At 40.8% G+C, this 27,688-nt stretch overlaps 1 protein-coding gene and 1 long non-coding RNA gene across 5 annotated transcripts in view; one reads left to right on the forward strand and one right to left on the reverse strand.

The window, feature by feature from the left end:
- LOC135205629 (AP-2 complex subunit alpha-like) overlaps positions 1–27,688 on the forward strand; it is a 205,260-nt gene that overhangs the window by 41,455 nt on the left and 136,117 nt on the right. For 2 of the 4 annotated variants that reach the window (XM_064236424.1, XM_064236427.1), the window contains exon 1: positions 13,255–13,379. The exons of 1 other annotated variant lie outside the window; for it this stretch is intronic. The gene's annotated coding sequence lies outside the window, so the exon portion shown is untranslated. Of the gene's footprint in view, positions 1–13,254; positions 13,380–13,405; positions 13,514–27,688 lie in introns of those variants that run through there. One more of the 4 variants, XM_064236425.1, reaches the window with a different exon arrangement.
- Positions 3,037–8,419, reverse strand: LOC135204208 (uncharacterized). Its single transcript, XR_010312130.1, has 3 exons — positions 8,072–8,419; positions 3,581–3,783; positions 3,037–3,277 (listed from the first exon to the last, which is right to left on the reverse strand). It is a non-coding gene; the product is annotated as an uncharacterized LOC135204208 (long non-coding RNA).

Consider the following 27,688-nt stretch of genomic DNA (forward strand, 5'->3'; position numbering starts at 1 on the left):
TCAATTTTGGCCTTTTATAATTTATGTGGAAGTTCATTTGCCTTCGGTGTTTGATGTTCAAGTAGATTGGAATGTTATAGTTGGCTTGGAAGTTTTTTTCTTTCTTTTTTTAGTGGAATTATAATTTTTCATGGCTGGGTTTTATTTGGTTTTAGCGTTATGTGTGGACGTTCTTCTGTTTTAAGGACTATGTTTTGGCTTTAGTGCCTTGTGCGAAAATTTGGATGGTTTTATTCTTATATGAAATTTTATTTGCTTTTAGCGTATTGTGTTTATAGTACTATATTTAGGCTTTGATATTTTATGCGAAAATCTGTGAATTTTGTGTTTTACATCGAATTTTTATTCTATTTTTTAGCGTTATGTGTGGACATTTATCGGTTTTTTCTTCGTTTTTTTTTATTTGCATTGATTAGATTTTGAGGTTTATTTGGTTTTAGTACCGAGTGTGGTATTTGATGTGATTTTAATGTTTTTGTGAAGGTTATTTGGTTTTAGTCATATGTGTAGAATTTTTTGCGTTTTTCATGCGTGTGTTTTGTGTAGAACCATTTGATTTGACTTTTATGCGTAAAAGTTGATCCGGTTTTTAAATTGTGAGCGGAAGAGTATTTGCAGTTAGTAATGTGTTTAGACTTAATTAATTTATCTTACATATCTATGAATTTTTATTGGTAGCAATATTTTGCATAGAAGTTTATTTGTCAATAGTTTTTTTGTTAGAGAGATTCAACGACTGAGAGGATGCTATTAGAATTACAGGCCGTAATCAAGCAAGACCGCAGGTTTCGAAGTCTGTATAAGCCACTGGAGAACGAGAGAATTTAATAAGAAGATAACTTTATCGAAGAATGAAGGGTTTATTTTGCAAGTTATAGTAGGAAAGTCTTGGAACCATGAATCAAGTTATTTTTGTTGCAACCAGTTGTAAATTAAGGTGGAGAGAGAGAGAGAGAGAGAGAGAGAGAGAGAGAGAGAGAGAGAGAGAGAGAGAGAGATTATACCAAATAAATGAGAGAATATTATGAAACGGTGACAGCAATAAGTAGGGAGTATGAATTATTACGCTCGGGACAGAGAGAGAGAGAGAGAGAGAGAGAGAGAGAGAGAGAGAGAGAGAGAGAGATTGTTACCATGAATGCATGACTGCAACTCAGCCATGTGTTGCCGCTATTGTTAACAGTATTGTACGCCCCAGTTTAATGCTTCTCCGAACTCTTGCTTCCATCATTCAGATCTCCATTTGTTTATTGCTTCTTCTGTCTTCAATTACGTACATCTCTCTCTCTCTCTCTCTCTCTCTCTCTCTCTCTCTCTCTCTCTCTCTCTCTCTCTCTCTCTCTCTCACACACACACACACGCACGCATAAAAGGTACACTTACGTCTGAAATTTTTATTTCAATAATGCCAGGTAAAATATTTCTGCGTGTTTTGTAACATTGTGTGTTGTTTTTTTCCCGTCTCCAGTAATATGTGATTTTGCGTACTACAGGAGGGGAGTAAATATACGTGTGTACACGTTTAAAAACTCGAAAATTAAAAGTTTTACTAAACACTGGAACGTTTCTAATTTGTCCAAAAACTCGAACGATAACAATTCACGAAAATTGCGAAGTTTTTAGAAATCTCTACCTTATCAAAAGGGACAGAAAACTCGAACAGAGGAAAGTTATCCGAAAGCTCAAACGCCTCAAAATATCAGCAAACTCGAACGCATTTGAAAATCGTCCGAAAAAAAAAAAATTGAAAATTCTGAAGTTGACCAAAAAACTCAAACATTTTGAAGATGTTTCGAAAACTCGAACGTTCTGAAAGTGCCTTGAAACTCGAACATTTTAAATTTGCTAGAAAGCTTTCAATTTTGAAAATTACACGGAAAATCGAACATTTCGAAGTAGTCCCAAACCTCGACTAGGCCTATAAACGCCGAGGTCTTCCGAATTCTGGTCAGGTGACATAAATCCTGCATCTCGGCTGCTGTGATCTGTAGCAGCATCACGTGCTGTACTTTCCTCCTGAATAACAGCAGTGCCGCTGTGTCTGTGGGGTTGAAATTGCGCTCACGGCGTGCCCTGCATACTGTATGAAAGGGCTAAAGGATCGTTGTTATCTGTCGCAAGCGTGGCTGGTGGTTTAAAAGCTAGGGGGGGTCGGTCCACTGCCAAAATCTTGGGATTGACGTCAGCGGGGGCAAGTATAACTGAATGATATCAACAGTTTTAGCTTTGGTTATGTTCTGCTGCATAGCCGCCGCTAGTTTTGCTTTGTACTATGTAATTGTTTTTATTATCTCTCGTGATTTGTTTTTCACGAATTAAACGAACTGGATACTTTGTTTGGAGCTTTTGTTGCAAGCCGAATTATATCCATTTTCTATGATTAACTGATACTCTCTCTCTCTCTCTCTCTCTCTCTCTCTCTCTCTCTCTCTCTCTCTCTCTCTCATAAAACACATGTATCCGTTACCGATAAAACCATTTTCATATTTCCTTTCAGGCGCTTCAAAAATTGTTTGACCTAAACTGCCGAGCATACCACCACGTTCCATACCCTACCCTATAATATATATGTTTATTTTTTATTGTCATTGTTACCAGTTGTTTTCGCCTGTATTTTATCTCTCTCTCTCTCTCTCTCTCTCTCTCTCTCTCTCTCTCTCTCTCTGCTCACTTCCGTACACGCTGGGATAGCATGGGGTACATGATATGGATGTAACCCAAGACTCGGTGAAGTGTGGTTTGGAATGTCTGTTTTACACAAGCTGTCCTCTGATATGCCATCTTAATGTGGGCGTTATTACCTTAGTTTTATCGTTTCGATATATATATATATATATATATATATATATAGATAATATATATATATATGTGTGTGTGTGTGTGTGTGTGTGTGTGTGGTGTGTTGTGTGTGTATGGGCCTGGCCTTATGCCCAAACGTAAGGGAAATATTAAGAGGGAAAATATGGAGCGCTTATGACTTACCTTAGATAACTCTAAAAGGGATTTGTTTAGTTTTTACTCAGGAAGGTCGCCATTGAAAACTCAGCTGATTACTCTCATTTACATTTACTTACAAGCAACATTAAATGGCCTGAGATAGAGGCAATGCATATAGCCACGTGGGCAGAGGCCGGGTACTGTCTGGAACACTTATCATTCCCAAAATGAAAACTATGGCCAAAATCAAATACTACTCCAGTGCTGTTTTCCAAATTGATAGTATCTAGCGGTAAGGAAGCGCTTGCGCACAAGGAAACGGAGCACGGACTCAGCAAATCTGGAAATGAGTTCCCAGATTAAACACAACATAAAATAAAGAATTCTTGCACAATATTTCAGCTACAAGGTCAGTCACATTTATCTAACACACACTGGAGGAGGAACTCTAGTGCTTAAATGAATGCTCAATGAAGACTTTGTTTGTCTGGGATGATCACAAAAGGGTAGAATGCGGCCGCTAGGCAGAAAAGGAACAAAGGGAGGTTCGTTTGATATGTAGGAATTTGAATTGGAAAATGTGGAAGAGTTTATTTGACTCGGAGGAAAAGAACTGGCAATATGACTGTAACTCAAGACATACCTTGGTGCCTTATGGAGAGGAACCTTGGAGAATGGCGTCGGCTTTGTCCGAGTTCGGGGTGCGCCAATTAGCGCCCTTTGTTAGGCCTATAGGCAGGCTGGCTTGGACGTATGTCCTGGGTCAAAGACTGTGCAGAACTGAGAGCGGATTCAGGTGTGAATCCTGAGCATTGGGGAAGCTTTTCCCCCCGTTGGCAGGTCATCCTGGAAACAGACATATGGCCAGTGGAAGGTTCACGGGATAAGGAATCTTAATAGTAGGCCTAAGAAGTACCTAACTAGCTACACACTCCCCTTGGGATACTTCCCTAATGTTGAATGAGTCTTTATTCCCCCGCTATTCTGACATGTGGCGGACTAGGTCTGGCCTGCTTTGAGTTTCCCGCCTGGTCAGCTGATGTTAGGAGTAAAAAAAATGGCTGCTCTTCTAGCAAATGAATAATTTACTGACTGCTGGGTAGACGAGGCAATCTACAAATGTGTATATCTATATAGATATATATATAATATATATATATATATATATATATATATATAATATATAGATATATTATATATATTATATATCTATACATATATACATACATATGTTACAGTGTCGTTAAAGAATTAAGGAAATTATTTCAAAAGGGATTAACTTAAAAAGAACTTAGAGAAGGCACGGAAATGGGAAAAAGAACGAAATAATGATTTTAAGAAAGTATCGTATAACTGTAGCCCAACCCAAATAACCAGGACACTTTAGCCATCGAGAACCTGGACAGCATCTCCCCAAAAACCTATGTCGCCTAAAGTACCGAAGATTAAGTGGCCGACAAGCCATATTGACCAGGCACCCTCAAGAAATTGGAACTCAGAAAAACTCGGTTACACCTCATTTACTCCTACATAAGCCCTCTTCGCAAGATTAATTGGCGCTCCCTTCTTGTGACAGGTTAGAGAGAGCCATCTGGCATATGTTAGAAAAGGAATTCTATGCTCCCTTGTTTAAAAGGGGGGAAATGTTAAACTCGAAAGCTCCTCCCTTTCCAAGGGTAGACCTATGGGTCTTAACCAATCAAATCCGCAGTGCCAGATCGTAGGGATGCCCCCAAAATAGGTCCCAGCGAATAACCTATGAGGTTACCCAAGGTACACAACCCCAAGAAGCCAGGGCATGAAACAAGAGGCGTTTCCAAATGAAGAATCTACGAATCACTACAGAAGAAGTGACAGGAATGGCAGTTTTGTATAAAGTCTGTAGCCACTCAGACACAAGAATTCTTTCAGAAGAGGCCACACCTAGTCAAAATCCCAAATCCAAAGGCGGTGCTAAGAAGATGTCATCCTAATAAAAAGGCCGGACAGAGGGAGAGAAGATGGTGGGAAGCAGAATCAGAAGGAGGGAGAACAAGTGGGGAAAAGAGTGGCGCAGTGGCAGAACTGGGAAGAAGAAGAACCAGAAGTGAGGGAAGAAGTGCAGAAGTGTGGTGTGTGAATAGACAGTGATGAGTGACAATCGTACTCAGTAAAATTCCCTCGTGCCAATAGACTCGCAATTGCGACAAAGTGCCTTCAAAAGTTAGTTGTATCAGTCCAAGCGCCCAGAAACAGAAAGGTGGAAGATTATAAGAATTCAGTATCAAGAATAAAACTTAAAGGACACATCAATTCAATTTTCCCCAAATTATAACTTTTAAGATAATCCAGTTAGATAATATTCAGCAAGGTGAGATTAATTATACAATTGCTATCTACCCCAATTCCAGCCCCCCACTCAGTCCACGTCTACCTTAGGGCTGTTGCTAATAGTTCTAGCACACACACATTTATTATATATATATATATATATATATATCTATATATATATATATATATATGTGTGTGTGTGTGTGTGTGTGTGTGTGTGTGTGTGTGTGTGTGTGTGTGTGTGTGTGTGTAAGATCTGCTGAGTTGGAAAATACAACGACTCTACGGTACCACACTCTGAACAGTTCGTTTCCCTAAGAAGAGAAGTCGAGAAGTTAAGTATCCATCCTATAGCCCTTTTGAGCATTTTAGAAAGATAGATGAAAATACAACAAAATAACAAATAAAAATGAAGATTACGCGTTTTATATTTTCTTACTGTTTTCATTCGGGCCTCATTTGAACTCACTGCTTTCTGTGACCAGTCTGCTAAGCTTAAGCTCTGTAGCTATTTTCAGCAATGCCTGGTATTTTACAAGACAGGAGCGTAACTTTTCCATTAGATCCCCTCTTTCATTCGGGCTTGGAACCCTCGTAAATGTGAAAATTCAAAGCAACGTAAAAAACGAACGAATAAATGGATATCTGCACAAATAGAATGCTTATCCTCATAGTACGTCATTTACGCCAATGCAGGCTTTACCTTAAAGCAGACGTGCCAACCTTTGCGTATTTGCTGGAGCATGTACCCGGAAATTTTCTCTTCTTTTTTTTTCCTTTTTCATCTCGTGATATTGATGACAACAACATTTCATCACTTTTGCTTTCAGTTGCTGTTTGAAGCTGCGGCGTATTTGTGCTGGGAGTAATTACGTAGACAGACGTAGCCTTTGTGGATACGCTGTGATAATTAGCATTACGGGTTGGATTGGGATTATCGAATGTCAGAGCTGGAAATAATTCGTTTTAAATAGTTCGGTGGTGAATCTCTCTATCTATCTATCTGGCTACCAATCTGTCGATCTGTCCATCTTTCTATCTATCTATCTATCTATCTATCTATCTATCTATCTGCCTCTTCATAAAGGGAATAGAACATAGATTATCTTTCTGTTTTAAGTCATTGTTCGCCTGATGTCACGATTCGTTGCCAGCGTCGTTCCATTTTCTTTCTACTTCCCGTTTTCCCTCACTCATACAATCTTCCTGCCTTGAGGAGGCAAAAAAAAAAAAAAAAAAAAAAAAAAAACACACACACACAATAGATAAATAAAAAGTCATTGGTATCCTCCAAGGTCAAACCCCATCCTGCATTCAGCTCTCCTTCTAGACTAGAATGTGAGTCTAGACTCTAGACCAGTGGTTCTTAACCTGGGGGGCGTCAGCGATTTTCAGGGGAGGCGCGAGCCCTAGAAAAAAAATGAAAAAAATTATTCAATTATAATTCGTTATTTTCTTAACAAGAGTGAGGAACTAATATTCAGAAGTTTATGAAAAAATGCAAAAGTATCGCCTTATAACGCCACTTTCCTAATCTACTAGTACTCTAGTTAGACTCGTTGGGCTTACCTTGTTTTGTGATTATTGACCTCCCTTCCTATCCCTCGAAACCCCTTCTCTCTCTCTCTCTCTCTTTTTTTATTTTCCTTTAAATCTGGGAGGGGAATTTTACTCATAGATGCAAGGAGGGCGTGAAAGAAAGGACCAACAATTAGAGGGGGCGTGGTACTAATAAGGTTAAGAACACTGCTCTAGACTCAGTCTAGAGTGTGAGTCTAGACCTTGCACCTACTGGCCTGTGTACATTCCCGTCAGAGGATCCCTTTATGTCTTTCTTTCCTGATAGCTTCCCTTTAATCACAGGGCGTTAATCGATGTCTATGATACGCAACAGACATCAGCGGCAGTGGGTCACAATGAGAAACGAAAACTGCATGGAGGTATTCTGGAATGTTCGTGGATGAGGCCGAATGGAGTTTGGAAGTCGACTTAGAAGTGTAAATACTTCATTGCATTTGCATTTCAATTTTTTAATAACCTTTTTATATGTGTTTTTGCTCTAGAATTTTGTCATTGTCTTATAATGTATGTTCTTGACAAGGACATTTTCCCATTGTTTTATTCTTATGTTCTCTTCATAATCCTTCCATTATTTATTGTATCATTTATAACCTTGTCATTTACTGTTGTTTTCTTTATAGTCCTTCTGCTGTCTCCTGTCGGTTTTTGCCTTGGTAACCTTTTCCCTTTTTTACAAATTTCGGTATATTTTAAAATGTCTTCATAATATTTCCGATGCCCTTTTTGAGGCGTAGAGAACAATACTGGCGTGACTGCTCAAAAGCAAGTCGGTCCCGCGAGAGTTGTGTGATGTTGGACTCCACATCCGAGATATCGCAGCACGAAAGGCTGAATGAAAGTTGAAGCACTATAAAAACAACGGTTATATAAGAAAGGGTCTGTGACGGCAAGTACTACACCATCTCAAGACATGTTACGTATCGTTCCAAAGCTCGGGGAAATGTACCTTTATTCAGTCTATTTATCCTGGCTTGACTATCTAAATGTCAAGTTCATTACTCTCCGAATACCTTTGTTACACTAAACAATAGATATGTGGATGCGCATTCTTTTATTATTATCATTATAAATTTAGAAATCATTCGAAATGTGCACACATTCACATGGAACCAGCCGAAATGTGTGTGCATGCAAAATGGGCAGAAATATTGATTGAAAGATGGTTTAATATTAAGAATGTTAAAAACAAATAAACATGTAAACTTCATTTCAATATAAAGTACTTTAAGAAAGGTGTCGTTACCTCAAAACCTTTCATTCTTGGCACAGGTAACGTTAACGTTTGTCATCCGCGCATTTTGTTGATCAATAATCTTTCCTGATGACTCATCGTGGACCACAACGGGAGATTCCCAAGACGCTAGTCACCGTTACAACTGATTTATTGTAGAGTTCTCGCGTTCCCTCTCTGAACTTCTCTTGTTGGTCGGCGCTGCGCTTTTTTCCGCTTAGGTAAGCGAGTGAGCGAACTTGCAGGATGTTTCCCTCCAAAACCGATAAACGGAAAACGACTAAGATTAGAGCTATTCCATGATTATTATCTGCAGATAAGTGAATAAAGATAAAGAGATAGAGGCCCCAACCCCCAACACTCACCCACTTCCCTTACCAGTTGAGGAATCACTGAATTATCTGCCTCGGTTCATTTGAGGAGCTAAAGTTCAACCGGACTGGGTTCAGTCTTTTGAGATCTGTTCGTATTTCGTTGGAAGGGACATGTATTGCTGAGGTGAAGCGTACGTTCTGTTCCGAAGCTCTCTCTCTCTCTCTCTCTCTCTCTCTCTCTCTCTCTCTCTCTCTCTCTCTCTCTCTCTCTCTCTCTCTCTCTCTCTCTCTCAATTAGCTTATCAAAGTCTATAGCATCAACGGGAATTGAAGAATTAAAAAATTAACTTATGGACGAAACCAAACAACCAAATACATAAGTATAAAGGACAATAGCACTACCAAGTACCTATTCATCTGCTTATCTACCCCGCTGGGCTTGTGTTCAGTAACCTCAAGGAACACTGAATCTGGCCAGTACTTGAATGAGCGACCACCGATGAATGCCACATGCCATTGACTTGTTATAGCTCTTATGGTGCACTGGTTGGAGCATATGGGCGTCTGGCTAGTTATTACATCCCCAAAAATTCAAAGCTGAGAGACTCGTAACAGACTGCACTTTGTCAACAAAATATTCATCTGATCTGAGTAAGGTCATTTACAGGTCACACACATGCATATGGGCATGTGTGGTATTCCTTTCGTGGGGCTGAAAGTAAGTTTTTATTCGACTCTCTCTTGTCTTGTGCACTCTCTTCCAGAACCGTTGTTGCGTGTAGTGTAGGTCTTCATTCACTATGTCCTTTTCCAGTGATTTGTTGAGTCTCTCAACTCGTCTTTTTTTCTGTTCCTCTCTCATTCTCATGGCATGTTTAAACCACTCGGCCTATTCAGTCTTTGGGGTTTGAAATCGATAATGCTTATAGTGTTATTTTTTTTTTATATATGAACAAATTATATGGTTTTAGGGCTGAAATGTTACTTATCAGCTATATTATCTATTTACCTGTATATATCTATTATGATGCGTGCCTTTTTGAATACGATACATTTATTGTTGGTTGTATTTGTAATGGATAAAAGAATGCGTTTTGCGCACATTTAAAAATCATTGATCATCAGTGTTTACTTGTTCTATCATAGATTCAGCTATAGTATATAGATCTTAATCAGTAATGGCAACCTAAGTCTTAAGTGTCATGTTCGAGATTTTTTAAAGAAACGTCTGGCAACTTATGCCTGAAGGCGTGGTCTATGGCCAAAGTTACGATAAAGTAAACGAAACTTTCTCAACGAAGTCTTTGGAAAGGCTTTGCAAATTCCTTCCACTCATGACACAATTACAAATTCTCTTCTCAGAGGATTTTGACGGGTCCTTCGTTTTTATGAAAATGGTATACAGTGTATACCTATCAGATACATAGCTTGCAGGAGATGAAGCTTCTTTGTTGTTTAATTTTAAATGTATTTGCACTGATCCTTGAAAAGTGTGATGTATTATAACACGACTAGAGCCATGTACGGTCAGAGCTATGTAAGGACATCGCCTAACATGCAATGAATTCTCCACTTCTCGTTTTCATACTATTTTTCTATAGGTTCCCTTGTGAAAACTTGATTCCATATTTAAGATCTCCAGTGAAAACTGTATCTAAAACTAATTGAGGAGTTTATTTACATGATAAATATGCTTCATATCTTTTGCATTAAGTCAGTCAACAGCATATTACAGTTTCCTGTCACGCTGGCTAGCCGTATGATTGATGGGGACCATGTAACCTTTGTTATCATCATAGTGTGTTGTGTCAGCCTCTTTTCCGAGCCTTCCATACCCTTGTGAGACTAGTACTGAATGGCACTTCCCTTCCCTTCATTTGTGTTGATCCTTACTATCTTAGTGAATTTCGTGTTTCTTTCTCACAAAGAAGCAAACAACCCAAAAATCTTTCATGTTTTCTTAGCCTGTTCCAAAAAAAATGTATGTGATCAGTATTGTATGATAATTGTTTTTGTCACTTTAATTTATTTATTTATTGCTTCCCCAGTGTGTTATCATTTTATCTTTTATCTTAAGAGAATGTAACCATCGAAAGCTTCATTCTTATACATATTGAATGTTGTCATGTATTCTTTTTGCTATAACGACCTTCATTCATGGCAAGCGGTTGTAGTCGAACAAATTGATAGAGAGAAGAGCCAGGGAGGGAGGAAGAAAGAGAGAGAGACGAGAGAGGAAGAAAGGAGAGGAGAGAGAGAGAGAGAGAGAGAGAGAGAGAGAGTATGAGGTCAAAGGAGGTTCCCCTTGTCTTGCCTTTAGCCTATCGGGCGGAGGCCAGGTCGATACTACTGTATGCACATGTATTGTAAGAATACGTAAATGTAGAAAAATGAGACCTGGATACACCTGGCAGGACACAGGTATGGAAAGTTTTGATTTATAACATTTTATCTTTGTTAAAATAAGTTGAAAACGTTGACACACTAGTGCCTTTATCGCAACAGTTTTATACTGTGTTGACTTTGAAGTTTACAGTTGTTCCTGGTGTCACTTAAACGTAACACTTAAATGGATCGGGTGTCAGGACTTTTTAATTACTAAAGTGCCTTTCTCTTTACTGCATTTGCAGTGTGTCGGGCAGTGTAAAAAGCAACTCTGCCAGTTTTTCTGTATTAACTTACAATCTCCATTATGTGCCCCATTCTGTTGAAAACCATAATCTCCATTATGTTCCCCATTCTGTTGAAAACCATAATCTCTATTATGTTCCCCATTCTGTTGAAAACCATAATCTCCATTATGTTCCACATTCTGTTGAAAACCATAATCTCCATTATGCTCCCCATTCTGTTGAAAACCATAATCTCCATTATGTTCCCCATTCTGTTGAAAACCATAATCTCCATTATGTTCCCCATTCTGTTGAAAACCATGACTCGTGGTAGAAAGACATTATTACAAATTACCTTTGGATTTAGCCAAGTTCAATGGCGCATCGAAACTCCAATCCCTTTTTTCTCCTCCGTATTGTGTCTTATGCATCATATCAAGATGAATTGCTGAAGTAATTTAAAATGTAACATGTACAATTTTAAGTTGCCATTGACTTTTAAGCAACCTTACAAGTCAAAGTAATGGCTTAAGTCCAGCGTATTATTTTAAACATTTACATGTACGCACACATCGCTGTAATGCATGAAAGATTACATGCGACTTTACGAATGACTTCTGGTTAACCGAGTGAAGACTGAAGAATGTAGACTATATAGCTATAATTTTCCCCCTCTGAAGATATACGTAAGCTCCCAAATAAAATTGATTCCTCTAACATTAATTACATATATCTGTTTATTACTTGGGTTGAATTTTATCACATCAGTGACTAGCGTAGTTAACCGAGACATAGCGTTCAAACACTGAAATCGTAAGGTTGGACTCAAAACTCTTGCCTCAGAAGAATGAACTCCGTCTCAGCCTAGGCCTCAGAAGTGGTGGACTAGATAAGGAGTTATATTGGGTCTATCATTTTCCATTTGATCAATACATTTATTAAAAATGTGATTAGAGCATTTGTGGTAATTAGAGTGTGTGGATGTAATGGAGAATAGCAAAGTAATTTTTAGGAAATAGTACTACTTCACCCTGAGCCAGGGCGAAGTGCCATCTTGCTCAGCCTCTATATAAAATACGAAAGTTTTCCCAATGCTAGGTTTACTCTTCAGTTAATTATATTTGGGAATCTTTTATAAAAGATTTTTCGTAGCAAAATGAAATAAGTTTTTGGATGAATTCATCGCATCGTAACTTTATTTTATAATTTATTTTACAGTGATTCTCTGCTTGATATAAAATAGTGGCTAGAAACTATTTGACTAAGATTTTGATTTCATTCCACGTATACTCGGAAGAAAGTAGCAATTCTCTCTCTCTCTCCTCTCTCTCTCTCTCTCTCTCTCTCTCTCTCTCTCTCTCTCTCCAGTTATTTTTTATGTGCCAACAATTATTTTTTGTGTGTGGGGGCATTACGTTACTACTACTATGAGGTCCCTTGCTGGTCATTTAATCTTTAAAAGATACGCCCACTTTGGTGTGCCCGTTTTCTTTGCTTCTTATTGATTCCCTTTAATTAAACATTCGAAACTTAGGGTTAAGCGAACTTCAGTGTAACGAGTATTTTCGTTGGTTGAAAATAAGAATGAAAATTGTTCTAAATTACATTCTTTTGCGAAATTACCCGGTAAATCGGTCTAAAGAGAAATAAATATTAGATATGTGGTAACCACTAGTACCGCTAGATGACTCTACTTCAGCGAAGACTATATCTGCAAAAGATGTATCTGCTAGTTGCGTTCCTTGCAGCATATATTGTTGAAACATTTTTATATTTTAAAAATAAATCGAGCTAACAGGAGATTTTGTATAATAATATTTTACTTCCGTATCTGCTCTTATGCATTTGTTTAACATTGTCTTCTCATGTAAAGAGCGTTTGTATGGTAATAATTGGAAGCATATGCCGATTTATTTCCGTTCCCTCCAAAGAAATATTAGTGCTGCAACAAAGTTAACAAATTATTAATAATCCTGCCAATTTTAATGAAGTGTGAAGTCTTGGCAGAGTATCTTGTGTAAGGGTATGAATTGGTAATATGTAGGTAGGGTAAATTGATTCCTACTTTACTAACACAGTGATAAATATGGAAAACATTAATTCCGTGATAATATGATTTAAATAATTATATGTACAATGATTTTAAAGCCCTCTTGAGTATCGATCGTCCACATAACCGAAAAGTATCATTCGCACCATATCTATGATTCACACTATCCGCTGTGAACGTGCCATAGAAAACGACTCCGGGAACAAGTTTTGTTTGCAGATAGAAAGTGTCGTCATAAAGTGGGTGGTAAAGGTGTAATGGCCACCAGTCGCTGAACGCCGATAATTAGTACATCCTTTTCGTTATTAGTAGCTCCTAGAGTTACGAATTCGTTATAGATTTGGGTGAGTGAAAGTTATGACATGTTGTCTCTCCAACGTTGAATTATGAATCTCGTGAGAGGAAGAGAAAGTGCAAATAAACACTGAGAATCTTGGAGGTTGTTTAGGATTTTGACAGTTGTGGCCGCCTGCCATCGGTGAGTTTTTCTGAGATTCGTAGTTTCAGATTGAAATATCTCGCGAAGAACGTAGTTGTATTCCACGTGGGTGTCGTCATGGTCATAAAACGCTACGTTTTGTGCAGAGCACTGCAAGATTTCTGTGTGGGGTACCCGTGGTCTTCGTGGTTATTTGCAGATTACACTAGGCTGGAGGCTTGCGTGAGTTGGTTTAGCCTCCGTTGACGTGTTTTCCCCATAGGTAGTGTTGCCTGTAAAACACGGAATAAACCGGGTAATTAGTGGCCAAGTTGATATGGTTAATTTGCTGTGTTGTGCTCAGTGGGTGATCGTATCGAATGAGAAGGGCTGTTGATGTTGAGGCTGAAATTCGGTATAAAAAAAATAATAAATTCTGTCGTATATCAAGTCAGAATTTGACAAGGCTTTGACATCGAAGTTCAGCCAACCTGACCTACTCCACAGTAGAATTCCTGGCAGTGTAGATTGGACTCAGCACCAGGGACACCCTAGGCTAAAGCATTGTTTCACTTGGGGGCCACTTCAGTAGATAGCCTACATTAGTAATAGCTAAAGGGCTAATGTTAAATACTACCTACATTGATTGGGGTCTGAGACCACATGCTAAGCAACCAGCTGTTACGATGGGAGGAACAGCACACTTTGACCCATGGTAGGCTGTCCTTGAGGATTGGCCTCCCATTCCTTCACAAGTTTTATTTATGGGGTGCACTGTAGACATTACTTAGGGTTCTTAGCAGCATTCCATTAGCCCCTAACTGCAACCCCTTTCATTCCTTTTGCTCCGTGGATATATTGTTTCTTCCATCTTGTTGTCCACCCTCTTCTAATACAGGCACCCCCCATATCAATGACTGGGTTCCGTTGCCGGTTGATGCTGCTAACAGAAAATCGCCACCAACTGAAATTTTGTGATAAAAGCACTAAAAACCTTCTTAACGGCGCTGTTAACCAGAGATATTGTCTACTGTTAACTAAAGATCGGTGCTTTTAACTGGATATTGGCACTGGTAACCAGAGATCAGCGCAGAAAATCCGGTAGATGTAGGGTACTTAACCACGGCGGCCTAGACTATGGCAGTTACGGTTATTCTATGCAGTTTTACCTAATGAACAAAAATTTTAAGTAATATTTATTCGGACGACTGTAATTAACCCCCAGGGGCCAGTACTAAACACGGCAAAATACATTGGACGCCCCAATCCCTAGTGGATGTATCCCCGGTTACGTTCCTTGCAGTCCGTGCGGAATGTTTCTGTAGAAATACTGAAAATCCAGTTAAGAGCGTCACTAGGAAGCGCCGTAAAACTGGGGCTGCCTGTAGTTGTTTCTTAGTGCAACTGGAAGGTTTTCCTCTTGTTACACCTTTCAGCGCTGAATGACCTCATTGGTCACAGCACTTGGCCTTTGGCTTAATCTTTATACAGTATTCCATTCCATTCCACTTTCAAGTTTCAAAGGGCATTTAGCCTGTATCTAAAACAGTTACGCTCTTGCTTATATGGCTTTATAAATATATGCTAAACAGCATAAAGGTTTTGAAGAGACCACCAAGTTTCACCAACGCCCAGAATACGTATCAGTGTTTCATTTGTTTCATAAGAAACAAAAAAATGCCCACGAGCCAATATGTTCATAAGTTAGGTGAGATGTTATTTAAACCATTACTTGATGTTGTAGTTAAGTTGGAATTTTAGTCTCATTCTCAGTATAAAACTCCTGCTCAGATCGATTGCAAATTTACAGTTACCAAGATGTTAGCCCCCAAATGTTCTTACCTACTTGGATTATTTTGTTTTATGATAACACTATCATGGGAGCAAAACTTCTGATTGGATTTATTTTTTTCCAAGTGGATTGTGGGGAATGATGACTTGAGACTCTGGAATGTCTTCTGTTATTTTCATCCTTGAGATGTTGGCATGTAGAAAATGGTTAAATGCAGTTTTGTACAACATAATTGTGTTATGGAGTTGAAAGTAAATTTTTCCAGTGTTTTAGTGTCCAACTTTAATATTTTTGTAAATTTGTAGTTTAGGCCTAGTTTTAGAGATGCTGGCCCACATTTGTATCCTACAGATATGGGGACCACAGTGGAAAATCTAGGTTTTTGGATAAAAATGAGTGAAATAGTCAGAAGTTTTGATTTGGATTAAGGTTTAGTGAATTTTTTAAATAGCTATGCAGTAAACAAATGAGGACCTGATAACCTAGATTGTGGTAGTAGTGGGTCAGGTGAAGACCTGGTGCTATAGGTTAGGTTAGGTTAGGGTTGGGGTACAGATTGGCAAAGCCTCCAGATGCCCTTGGTTATGTCAGATTAACTGCCGTTGATAGCCATAGAAAGAGGTATTATGGGAATAGTAGGCTGGGATAAGTGCATTTTGGGGAGGGGGAGAGTGAGTGGGGACGGCTTGGAGGACCCCTATCTACATGGGAGCATTCATGACTATTATTGGCTTAAAAGCAAGTGTCATTACATGTCACTGGCTGGGTATTGAAGGGGGCAGGCTTGGGGTAAGCACTTTCAGGGTTGGAGGGCTGGGATACCCAAGTAGGGAGGGCTTGGCAGAGCATCATCTGCACGAGAGTTTTCATGACTATTATTGGCTTGAAAAGCAAAACTGTCATTATGTGAGAAAGATGAAAGGTATATATGTCATACTTACAATAATGTTCTAGTAAGTAGAAGTTGCGTGAGAGCACTTGTGTGCTTGGGAACTTTTTGTGACTCTTTTGGCTCAAAGTAACAGTGACATTATGTGTCATTTTGTTTATCACAAAGATATGTCATAGAAGATATTGTGTGAGAGCACTTGTGTGCTTGGGAACTTTTTGTGACTCTTTTGGCTCAAAGTAACAGTGACATTATGTGTCATTTTGTTTATCACAAAGATATGTCATAGAAGATATCAACACTTGTTTTTAGATGTGCTCCACTCCTTTTTCCAGTCGGTTGCATGTAATTTTTTGGTAATACCTTATTAATCAGTTGCTTTGATGGCCTTGTGTCACATTAGTTTCTTAAAGGCTTGGTGGCTTTCATAGGCATACTTACAGTGTTGTAGGTGCTGTTTTTGCTGTTTGGCTCTGTATATTTTGTGGTGGCCCCACCACTTGTTAAAGGACCAGGAAGGTGCTGACACACAGAGGCTTGAAATTGTAGGGAGAACTTATGCTGGAAGTTCTGAAACCTGTATCTTGGTCGAATACACCATAGCACAGTCTACCTTGCAGGACATCAAGAACACCAAGGATAAGCTGAAGAAGTATGTGACTGACTTTGGGAAGAAGACATCAATGAGTGACCCCTGCAAGGTCATGGCCAAGCCCCACCACAAAGAGATTGAATTGTTGACTTTATAACTGGTTTCTTCATCAGAGGTTGACCCCATTTTTCATTGCTGAATTCAACATGGGCTTTCCAACAAGAAAGCTTTGGTTGCTTCTTAGGAGGAAATAGAGGAATTACTTCAGGTGTTAAAAGATTCAACGAAAAAGGGAGGCCTTGTTTCAGATGACATCTACTGGATTGACGAATCTTTTATTCTGTTGTTGTGTGCCCACTAACACCATGGCTGATGAGGACAAGAATATATGTGGGTGAAAGTAATACAAATCTGGTGTATGTAATGCAAATGCTTTTGGTTCCCATCATTGCAGACCTATGGTCTTCAAGGGTTGATGAATAACTCCTGGTGATTTGGTGTCATTTGGTGAAGTCTTGGTTCATTGCCAAGTATGTGTCTGGCTGGCTCCATTACCTCTCATTGACTTTTGTCATAAGATATAGGATCTTGATAATGCTAGACATCTGATGAAAGCTTTGATTCTCATTGACAATGTGCCTGAACATCCTGCTGCAGCATACGTGGTCATATTAGGGTTATGTTTTTTTCCTCCTAATATAATTGCTCTCATACAGCTGATGGACAAAGGTGTTATTGACTTATTGTTGCAATGAAACAGTTATACCCAAGAAATATGTTGGACTGGTGATAATGTTGAAGGATGAGGAGACAGAGCAAGGCTGGGATACATAGGGGAATGGACTTCAGAGAAACTTAGAGTGTATTAGCTGAAGTCCTCCATCTACAGCTTCACAGATGCTTGGAAGGATGTCACTGTGCAGATCTTGGAGCATGCATGCAACTGTATACTGAAGGGGCTAGAAGGCCTGATTGATGATTGACATCTCTTGCAAAGGAAGGCAACAATGTTACTTCTTACTTGGAATGATGTACAAGTGAGGCTAGCTGATGTCTGACACCAAGATAGCTGCCGCATTTGCTGTTGATGAGATGGAGGAGGGCACCCCTGAAGATGTTAGATGGCTGAAAAAGCTTGAGAAATGTGGTGGCTAATGATTGCAAAGCAAATTTGCAATTATTTTCACCTCAAGTATACCCTCTAGAGCTTCTGCAGACCTCTGAACCCCATGCACCCAAGCCCATTGCCATCCACTTTTTAGATAACTCAATTGTTAAGCTCAGGAACACAAGCAGGCACTTTTGCAGCTTATTTTACCAGCTAGGTTCCTCCAGCCAGTAGTCTGATGTGTTCTGCTTCCTCTTGAAATTTTGAAAACCCTCTAGGCACCTCAAAACCTTTTCATGATGCCCCCTGGACGGACTAGAGACATTGGAGGGAGGAGAGCTTGTAAACCCTCCTCGCAAGTTTTTAAAGTCCAGCCCAAGTAAGCAGTTTAGGCTTGTGAACATGGTACTGTAAAGATTTTTGTCTGTTTATAAGCATATAGTGTATATATGTTTTATATGTGTAGTGACAAAATGCTTTACAATTTGAGGTAGTGTGTTGTTTATAAGCATATAATCCATACAGTACTGTACTTTGTGACAAAATAGGGAAAAAAGATACAAACCTATAGTGTTACACCCTTAAAATACTGTGCAGTGTAATTTTTGTTTGTAGTCGCATATAGTGTGTACAGCACTTGTGTAGTGACAAAATTGGAGAAATAAGAAATGAACTTGCCATTTTACATCATCAGTGTTTTCATACCATATCACATAAATTTCCAATATCTGCAAGATCCTTGGAAGTATTATTGTGGATGAACAGAGATATTTAGTAAGATTTTTACCCATGCTTTAAAGGTATTAGTTTTCATTTAAAGGAGCCAGTTTAAAGGGAGAGGTCAACTCTACATGTATTAACCAAAACAGACTCTTAAGTCAGGCAACATCACAGTGTACAAGTAAGAGTGTAATTATCATAGGAACTTATGTAAGGAGGAGTCATTTAATGGTCATGATTTTGTAAGTGCATATTATGCTAGTGATCTATAGAGTTCATATATGGAATAAAGCAGTTAAAAACTGGCCAGATACCATATTCTAAGGGAATAGAAGAGGCTTCAAGGCAACAAATCAGTCCTTCAGCCAATTTACTGGAATTCTACAAAAGGTCAAAATAAAAGGTACTGTTTAATGTTTTATTGATTATCAGTTCAAAATATAGGCATTCTAGTCGATTTTATTTGATTCAAATGAAATAAATTTAGAAATAATTTCCAGTCAAAATCCTTGAGTACATTACAACTCAGCAATAATGGTGGCTCTCAGTGGAGAAACCAGCTGTAAATCACATTATGTAACACAGGTCTTTTGTATATAGTATGTATATATATATATATATATACTATATAATATATATATATATATATATATATATAAAAATGATTGCTGAGTCCTTTACCTGACAAAGACACCTATGCCCCCTTGGAATCTTCCTCAGTCTGACCTAGTTGACTGTTAAAAAGTAGCAACCCTTACAGTTACATAACTACATTAATTGCATTACCTCTCCTCTTCATTTCTTCCCCTAAGAGTGATGTTTTGCTACATGGGAGAAGTGAAGAATCCAAAAGAGGATTATTATACAGTTGGTTGGCCTCAAGGAGAAAGTTAAGTAGTACCTTGTATACAGGTGCTAAAGGAGGAATAATTGATATCCCAAGTATTGTGTATTGCATTATGACTTGTTTAATACCAGGCCGTTTAACCCACTTTTTACTTTCTCCTTGGACAGTTTTTTTTTTTTTTTTTTTTTTTTTTTTTTTTTTGTTTTTTTTTTTTTTTTTTTTTTTTTTTTTTTTTTTTTTTTTTTTTTTGGGGGGGGTCAACAAAATGCTGCAGATAGTTCTTTGTTGATGCACATATCCCTCAAAGAAGGAACACTGACCAACTAATGATGGAACCTGAAATGACAAATTTTTGTATCAAAGGAATAAGAGTACTATCCTTAAACTTTTACAGCAAAGTCTTGCCGTCAGATCTGAGACAACCAATTATCCAATGGCATTTAATTTAAAGTAATGGCCTACTTGCTCCACAGCATCACTGGGAAGTCTGTTTGTAATGTCTTCCCAACAAATAGGGTCTAGTCAACTTACACAATGAATCCGTATACTATTACATATTATAGATCTGTCGATTGTGAAACGAGAACTGAGTCACTTCTGAGCAATAATAGCATTTTGAGATAGCTAAATTTGGTATGGCGTATAAATTTGTTCATGAATATACAAAGGGGCTGCTGTTGGTTTTAGTTCTTATTTTTTATGATAGTATGTCAGTTATAAATGTAATTTTGCAAAGAAATATTAGAAAAAATGTGCATTTGCATATCTTTCTCTTTTGCTTGAGGTGTTTTTTTCTTAATTTGGTCGACCTCTAAGTTTTCGTGGCCAAGAGTGTTGCACATTGATTTATTTTCCCATCCATTAAGGGTTAATGGAAGCTAGAATTTGTCGAGGCTTTAAATGGGCTTCTTTCCAAAAACCTGTCCTTAAATTGACTGCTTCCAATGCATCATAGCACGAGTTATATTTTTATGAATTACAGGAGAACCAGCATACCTGCAACATTTTATTTTCAGTGAATGCATATTTGTGCACTTTTGGGGCACTTCACTGACAAAAAAAATAAAATATAAAAATACATTATATATATTATTCCTGAAAGGCAAACTTGTTATAGCAAGAGGGACCAGAGAACAGCTGACACAGATGGCAGAGGCATGACTATACTCAAAACCAAGCATAATACCTGATTTATCATGAATGCTGATTGGACCATGAGGGAAATAATGTCATAGTAAGCTTGTGCTTTTATCCCGACATCACTGCAGCTTTGAAGAAGAACAAAATAAACTTGAAATAGCAAACCTTGGTGGTAAGGATTTGCATTGATATTTAATATTCAAAGAAGAAAAACATCTTAAAATGAACATTATAATTTATGGTGTTTTCACATTAACTTATTTCAATTAAAAGTAAACCAACACCTAGTTGAAGCATGAAAACATTTGTGTGGAAATGACTGAATCAAATCATTTATTAATTTCAAGTTCATGTTGCCACTTGAATAAAATGAACGTCTTAGAGGGCAGCAAACCAAAACTACGATAGAGAAATTCAGCTCTTGAATTTTGACAAGGATGTTGTGAAAACTGTGTATCTTGTGTTTCACCAGTGTGAAGGTTGTGATTGATGGTAGAACTTATTTGTACCATAATGGAATTTCTCAGTCTTAAAAAGTCACTGACCACAATTATGTAAAAGTTAAGGTTACTTTTTAAAAAATTGTGAAGTGAGAAACCATCTTTGTTATAAACAGAAAACTGTAAACATTTTTGACTAGTTCAATATTAATTTTTGTGTTAATTGGTTGAACAATCAATTAGAAACCTCTTTGCCTAACAAAAATGGAAAATGGAGATATGGTTAGGGAATACAAATAGTACTGGGATGCAGCACTTGACCTAGAGCCTCACCTTACCTGACCTAGTTTGTTGTAGATCATATAATTAATACAGGGATCCATACAAACATTTGTTTTGTACATGAACTTCCCTGACAGATATACTTAGCTATAGTCTCCGACGTTCCCGACAGAATTTCAAATCTCGCGGCACACGCGACAGGTAGGTCAGGTGGTCTACCTTACCCGCCGCTGGGTGGCGGATGTACGAACCACTCCCGTAAGCTTGTCAGATTTTTCTCTGCGCGGGAACGATAACAAACTGTTGTCGGTTCCTCTCGATAGTTTTCGATTCTCGCTTGCCTGGAGTTAATTGGACTTCTTTTGGTGACGTATTCGCTTTGTTTGGCTTGGCATACGCTGATTGTGGACCGGTTTGATTTTGAGTTTGATTTTCTTTAACGATGGTCTGATCTAGAATCGGTAGTTTAAAACTTCGGTGTTGTTTAGGGTTTTGCGTGAATGAAGGATGTAAGGTGTAGGTTGCCGAAAGCTTCGGTAGACCCCACACGTTTTGCATGAAATGCAGGGGGAATGATTGTGCGTTTGCTAACCCTTGTAGTGAATGTAAGGGATTGAATGAAGAAGAATATAAGGCTCTCTCTTCTTATGTTAGGAAGTTGGAACGTGATAGAGTGCGTAAGGCTTCCTCTAGAAGTTCTAGCAGATCTAGAATGAGTGAGTTGGATGTGGATCCTAATAGTACTAACGTAGAATTAGAACCTTCTTCCCAAGTTGCAGCCCCGGCTCCCCGCACCGAAGCCGGAGATTCGCCTTCGGAGGCGGCAGCTCTGAAAGCCAAGAATCGTTCTGTGGATCAGAAGATTCGTCAGTTGGAAGGTAAGGAGAGTGTTAGTGATCAGTGCAGTGTCCCCAGTGTTGTGGAGGGTGGTCGTCGACCGGCTCCTTAGTGCCTCTAGGCCTAGACTCTTCCAGACTCCCAGTTTCCAGTGGAGTAGGAAAGTCGAAAGCCGCAGGAGGGCTAGGGAGAGCCCCCACCGGTCAGCGTCCCCTCGGCAGATCCTGAAGTAACGCTCCCAGGCTGCCTCGGATCGCTACAAGAAGGAGCTCCTACGCCAATGCTTCTCATCTTCGTCGTATCCCTCCCCTCCGAAGAGAGGTTGGAACTCCCCGGATGCGTCCGGCCCGTTGAAGAGGGCTTGGAAGGACTCCCTGCAGTCCTTTGGCTTCTAGTCCGGAGGTTTTCCCGGAAGAATCGTCGGTGGAGGCGAAGAAACACAAGAAATCCTGTGATCGTTCTTCTTCTCGCGCTCCGCGCTCTGGCGCCTGCTTCCAGAGGAAGAATTAGAAGATTCTCCTACGAGAGTACTCGCGGGACTTCAAGCTCAGATCACGGCGCTAGCAGACTCTCTAGCAGTTAGATCACGTAGGAAGAAGGACGTTTCTCTTCCGATCAAGAGATCTAGGCGCCGCTCTTCAGAGGATCGTTCTCCTCATATGGGGAGGTTTCGTATGAAGGTGGGGGCTCGCGTGAGCGCCCTCGTCGCTCGGAGCGCCCTCACTCGCGTGAGCGCCCTCGCTCGCCTGGCTCTCTTTCAATTTCAAGGCGCCAAACATCGGTAGGACGCTCTATGGAGAAAGAAGTTTTTTCTCCAGATTGGATTCCCGCTTCCGGTAAGCGCACTGCAACCTGCTCATCACGCGATTTCTTCAACCTCCCCTCGCGTGAGACTTCTCCTCAGCAGCAAGATTATAGAAGGCGCCCTTATACAAGTAGGCCGTTCTTCTTCCAGATGTCACTCTCCTCGAGTATCGAGTATCGGATCGACTTCTCTCCTGACAGGCATGCTAGAGTCTGTAGAGTCGTGTGCATGATAGACGGCCTACTGTTAGCCGCTCCCCGCAAGGTAGGCGCCAAGAGCCACTGCACATAGCTCTCCTAGTAGGCGCTCGTCTCTTTTAAGGCGTCATACTCCTGATTATTCTCCTAAGGGCAGACAACGAGTCTTTCAAGCGCCCTTCTCCGTGTAGGCGCTCTCCCGCTTCTAGGCGCACTTCTCCTGACCGTTTGTCTCTTGGTAGGCACCAGGAATCCCGGAAGCGCCCTTCTCCAAGTAGGCGCTCGTTAGTTTTGAAGCGCCCTTCTCCTGAATGTTACCCTCTTGTTAGACGTCAAGAGTCTCGCAAGCAGCCTTCTCCTAGTAGGCGCATTTCGCCTTCCAGTCGAACTTCCGTTGAGCGTACGCAACTGGACAGGTATGGAGAGCCGCGCAAGCGCTCTGCTCTCGATAGGAGCGATCTTCTCCTGGCAGCCGCTCGCCCCAGGATAGGTGCATAGAGTATAGTAGGCGCTCGCCTCCTCGTAAAGCGCCCTGCGGATGTTTCCGAGAATTCTCGGAGTAGGAGCCCTACCTCTCCTTCGGCTGAGATCCCGTATACCTTGAAGAGGGAGTCTCATCGTAACTTCCCCAGATCTTCTCATCGTTCTCATGTGGTGAACTCTTCTAAGAGAGGGCGTTCTCCAACCTCTCGCTCAACTCCTGCTAGGATCCCTTCGTCACCTAAGGATCTTCCGCGCGCGCCTCGACAAGACGTCCTAGAAGGTTCGGATGAGGAACCGAACACTTCTGCTGCTGTCTCTTCTTACAAGAAGCTTACAGAGCTACTTTTACAAGTTTTTGGGGATTCCCTTACGCTACTGCTCCTCCTTCTCCTCACTCACTTTTTTCAACGGCGAAGACAGCGAAGAGTTCTTCTTGTGTGAGGATGAAGCCAACTCTTTCTATGAAGAAGGCACTGAGGAGTTTTGGTTCCTGGATGGCTTCCAAAGAAGAAGCGGGGAAAACGATGTTCGCTTTTCCTCCTTCGAAGTTATCAGGTTACGCGCTGGTTTCTGGTACGAAACAGGAGAGCCCTTAGGATTGGGTCTAACCGTCTTCGGCTGATTCGGATTTTTCGGCACTGGTTAGATTTCGACAGGAAGGAAAAGCTGGCCCTTAACTCTGCTAAGACGACTTGGGCAATGAACGAATTGGATCATTTGCTCAAAGGTATGTTTAGAGTGCTAGAAGTATTTAACTTCCTTGATTGGTTCCGTTGGGAGTCCTAGCCAAGAAAATTGAAGTGCCAGAGGTTCAATTTCACCAGATGATCTTATGTGTGTTTTGTCTTGTATGGACAAGTCAGTAAGAGACGGAGCGAGTGAAATCGCCTCCCTTTATGGGGCCGGCATCGTGAAGAAGAGGTCGTTTTACTGTTCCTTCTTAACGAAGTCGGTCTCCCATGCTCAGAGGTCTTCTTTGCTGTTTGCTCCTCTGTCTACTCAGTTGTTCCCGAAACATCGAGTGCAAGGACATTTCGAGGTCACTTTCGGCCAAAGCCACCCAGGACCTTTTGGCACAGTCGGCAAGAAAACCTCGCCCTTCCTTCCCTACCAAGGCTAAGAAGGAAAAGGCAAGTGTTCGAGAACCCTTTCGAGGGGCATCTTCATCAAGAACCTCTACGTTTAGAGTCGTAGACCTTCAAGAAGGGGTAAGACTTTCTTTCGCAAGTCTGTTAAAGCCCCCAAATAACTTGCAAGTCCTTCAAACAACGGTGGGCGCCAGACTCTTAGAGTTTGCAGAAGTCTGGGCCCAAAAAGGGCGGATCCTTGGACCCTTTCTATTTTGATGAGAGGTTACCTCATCCCTTTCGTCGAAAGACCTCCCTTGACGACCATCCCAAGGGAACTGACGGCCAGGTACAGAGACACCCCATCATGAATCAAGCTCTCCATCTAGCAGTAGATCAGATGCTGGAGAAGGGGGCTATCGAACTAGTGACAGACCATCATTCATCGGGCTTCTACAACCGCCTTTTCCTAGTTCCGAAGTCCTCAGGGGGATGGAGACCGGTGTTGGATGTAAGCGCCCTGACTTCTTCGTAGAAAAGAAGAAGTTCACGATGGAAACGCCTTCATCAGTGCTGCAGCGCTTCGGCCAGGGGACTGGATGGTTTTCCTTGGATTTTCAGGACGCTTACTTCCACGTACCATCCATCCTTCCTCGAGGAAGTTTCTCAGATTCATGATGGGGGGGAAAATTTTTCAGTTCAGGGCTCTGTGTTTCGGCCTCTCGACGGCCCCTCAAGTGTTCACGGGGATTTTGAGGAATGTGGCTCAATGGCTTCATTTGAAAGGGGTGAGGATATCCATGTACCTCGACGATTGGCTAATAAGGCCAATTCAGAAGATCGTTGTTTGAAGGACTTACAAGTAACTTTAGAATGACGAAGGCTTTGGGACTTCTCGTCAATTTCAAGAAGTCATCACTAATTCCCGAGCAAGAGTGTGTGTATCTCGGGATACAGATGAACTCTCTGAGTTTTCGGGCTTTTCCCTCGCAGGAAAGGATAGCCCGAGGATTCGAGAGAGTAACAACCTTCTTAGGGAAAGAAGTATGCACAGTGAGGGAGTGGATGAGTCTGCTGGGGACACTCTCCTCTCTGGAGCAATTCGTTTCCCTAGGAAGGTTGCACCTGAGACCGCTCCAATTCTTTCTTCATCGGAATTGGAGTCGTCGTTCTCAGGATTTGACGTTCTCCCTGTCGTTATCCCAGGACATCAAGAAACATCTCTTATGGTGGACAGATCCCAACCTCTTTGCGAAGGGACTGTCTCTTCAATCACAGACCCCAACCTGGTGTTGTTCTCCGACGCGTCGGACATGGGGTGGGGTGCAACTCTGGGTAACCAACGAAGTGTCAGGTACCTGGGTGGGGGACCAGGTAAGCCTGGCACATCAACAGAAAGGAGTTGATGGCTGTGTGGTTGGCTCTGAAGGCTTTCGAGCCCAAAGTCAGAAGAATCGGTAGTGCAGGTCAACGCGGACAACACTACAGCTCTGGCATACATCAGGAACAGGGGGGGACGCATTCCTTTCTCCCTGTACGAGACAGCAAGAGACCTTCTTCTGTGGGCAGAAGAAAGAGAATCAAGCTTCTCACCATGGTTCGTGCAGGGAGAAAGGAATGTAAGAGCAGATCTCCTCAGCAGGAAAGATCAGGTCCTTCCCACAGAGTGGACCCTTCATCTGGATGTATGCCAGAGCCTGTGGAAGTTATGGGGCAGGCCACACATAGACCTCTTTAGCCACGTTCAAAGAACAAGAGGCTGGATCCTTACTGCTCTCCGATATCGGATCCAGAGGCAGTAGCAATAGATGCTCTTCTTCTAGACTGGAACGGACTCGACGTCTACGCGTTTCCCCCCTTCAAGATCCTGGGGCTAACTATCAAGAAGTTCGTAGAGTCCGATTCAACGAGAATGACCTTAATCGCTCCCTTTTGGCCGGCCCAAGAATGGTTCACAGAGGTACTGGAATGGTTGGTGGACCTTCCAAGATCGCTCCCGCTAAGGAGCGATCTACTCAGACAACCCCACTTCGACAGGTACCACAAAAATCTCCTCGCTCTCAGTCTGACTGGTTTCAGACTGTCCAAAGTTTTGGGTCAGAGCGAGGCTTTTCAGCAGCAGCTGCTAAAGCAATCGCAAGAGCGAGGAGACCTTCCACCTTGCGTGTATGACCAGTCAAAGTGGGATGTCCTTCAGACTTTGGGTTGCAAGTGCAAAAGGAAGAACATTTCCTCTTCCAGTACCTCTGTGACCCAAATTGCGGATTTCCTTATTTTCCTCAAGAAGAATGTCATCTGGTTGTGTCAACTATTAAGGGATACCGCAGTATGTTGGCGGCGGTATTTCGGCATAGAGGCTTAAATATATCCGATGATAAGGACCTGCATGATCTTATTAGATCATTTGAAACCATTAAGCGTCCTCATGTAGTACCGAACTGGAATCTAGACGTAGTCCTACAATTCCTTGGATCGTCTAGATTCGAACCTCCTGGCTTAGCCTCTTTCAAGGACTTGACGAAGAAGGCTATCTTCCTTTTGGCCCTAGCTACAGCTAAAAGAGTGAGTGAGCTCCAAGCTATTGAGGGCAATGTAGGGTTTAAGGAAGATTCTATGGTATGTTCGTTTCTTCCAAGTTTCCTTGCAAAGAAATGAAAACCCATCACGCCCTTGGCCCAGGAGCTTTGAAGTTCGTAGTTTATCTTTTCTAGTAGGGGAAGAGCCTGAAAGACTCTTTGCCCTATGAGAATTATGAAGTATTTCCTTAAGAGGAAGGAACAACTAAGGCTAATCAAGATGTACTTTGGTGCTCCGTAAGGACCCCACTCGGCCCATGTCGAAGAATGCTCTTTCCTTTTTTCTGAGAAGCCTTATTACAGAGGCACATGTTGCCTGTGAGGAGATCAGTTTAGACTACTGAAAGTGAAAGCTCACGAGGTGAGAGCCATCGCAACTTCGCTTGCATTCAGAAAAAATATGTCTGTGCGGAACTTGATGGAGGCGACTTTTTGGAGATGCCAATCGGTTTTCGCAAAC

This window comes from Macrobrachium nipponense, chromosome 24 (genome assembly GCF_015104395.2).
Source record: "Macrobrachium nipponense isolate FS-2020 chromosome 24, ASM1510439v2, whole genome shotgun sequence".
NCBI classification, from domain to species: domain Eukaryota; kingdom Metazoa; phylum Arthropoda; class Malacostraca; order Decapoda; family Palaemonidae; genus Macrobrachium; species Macrobrachium nipponense.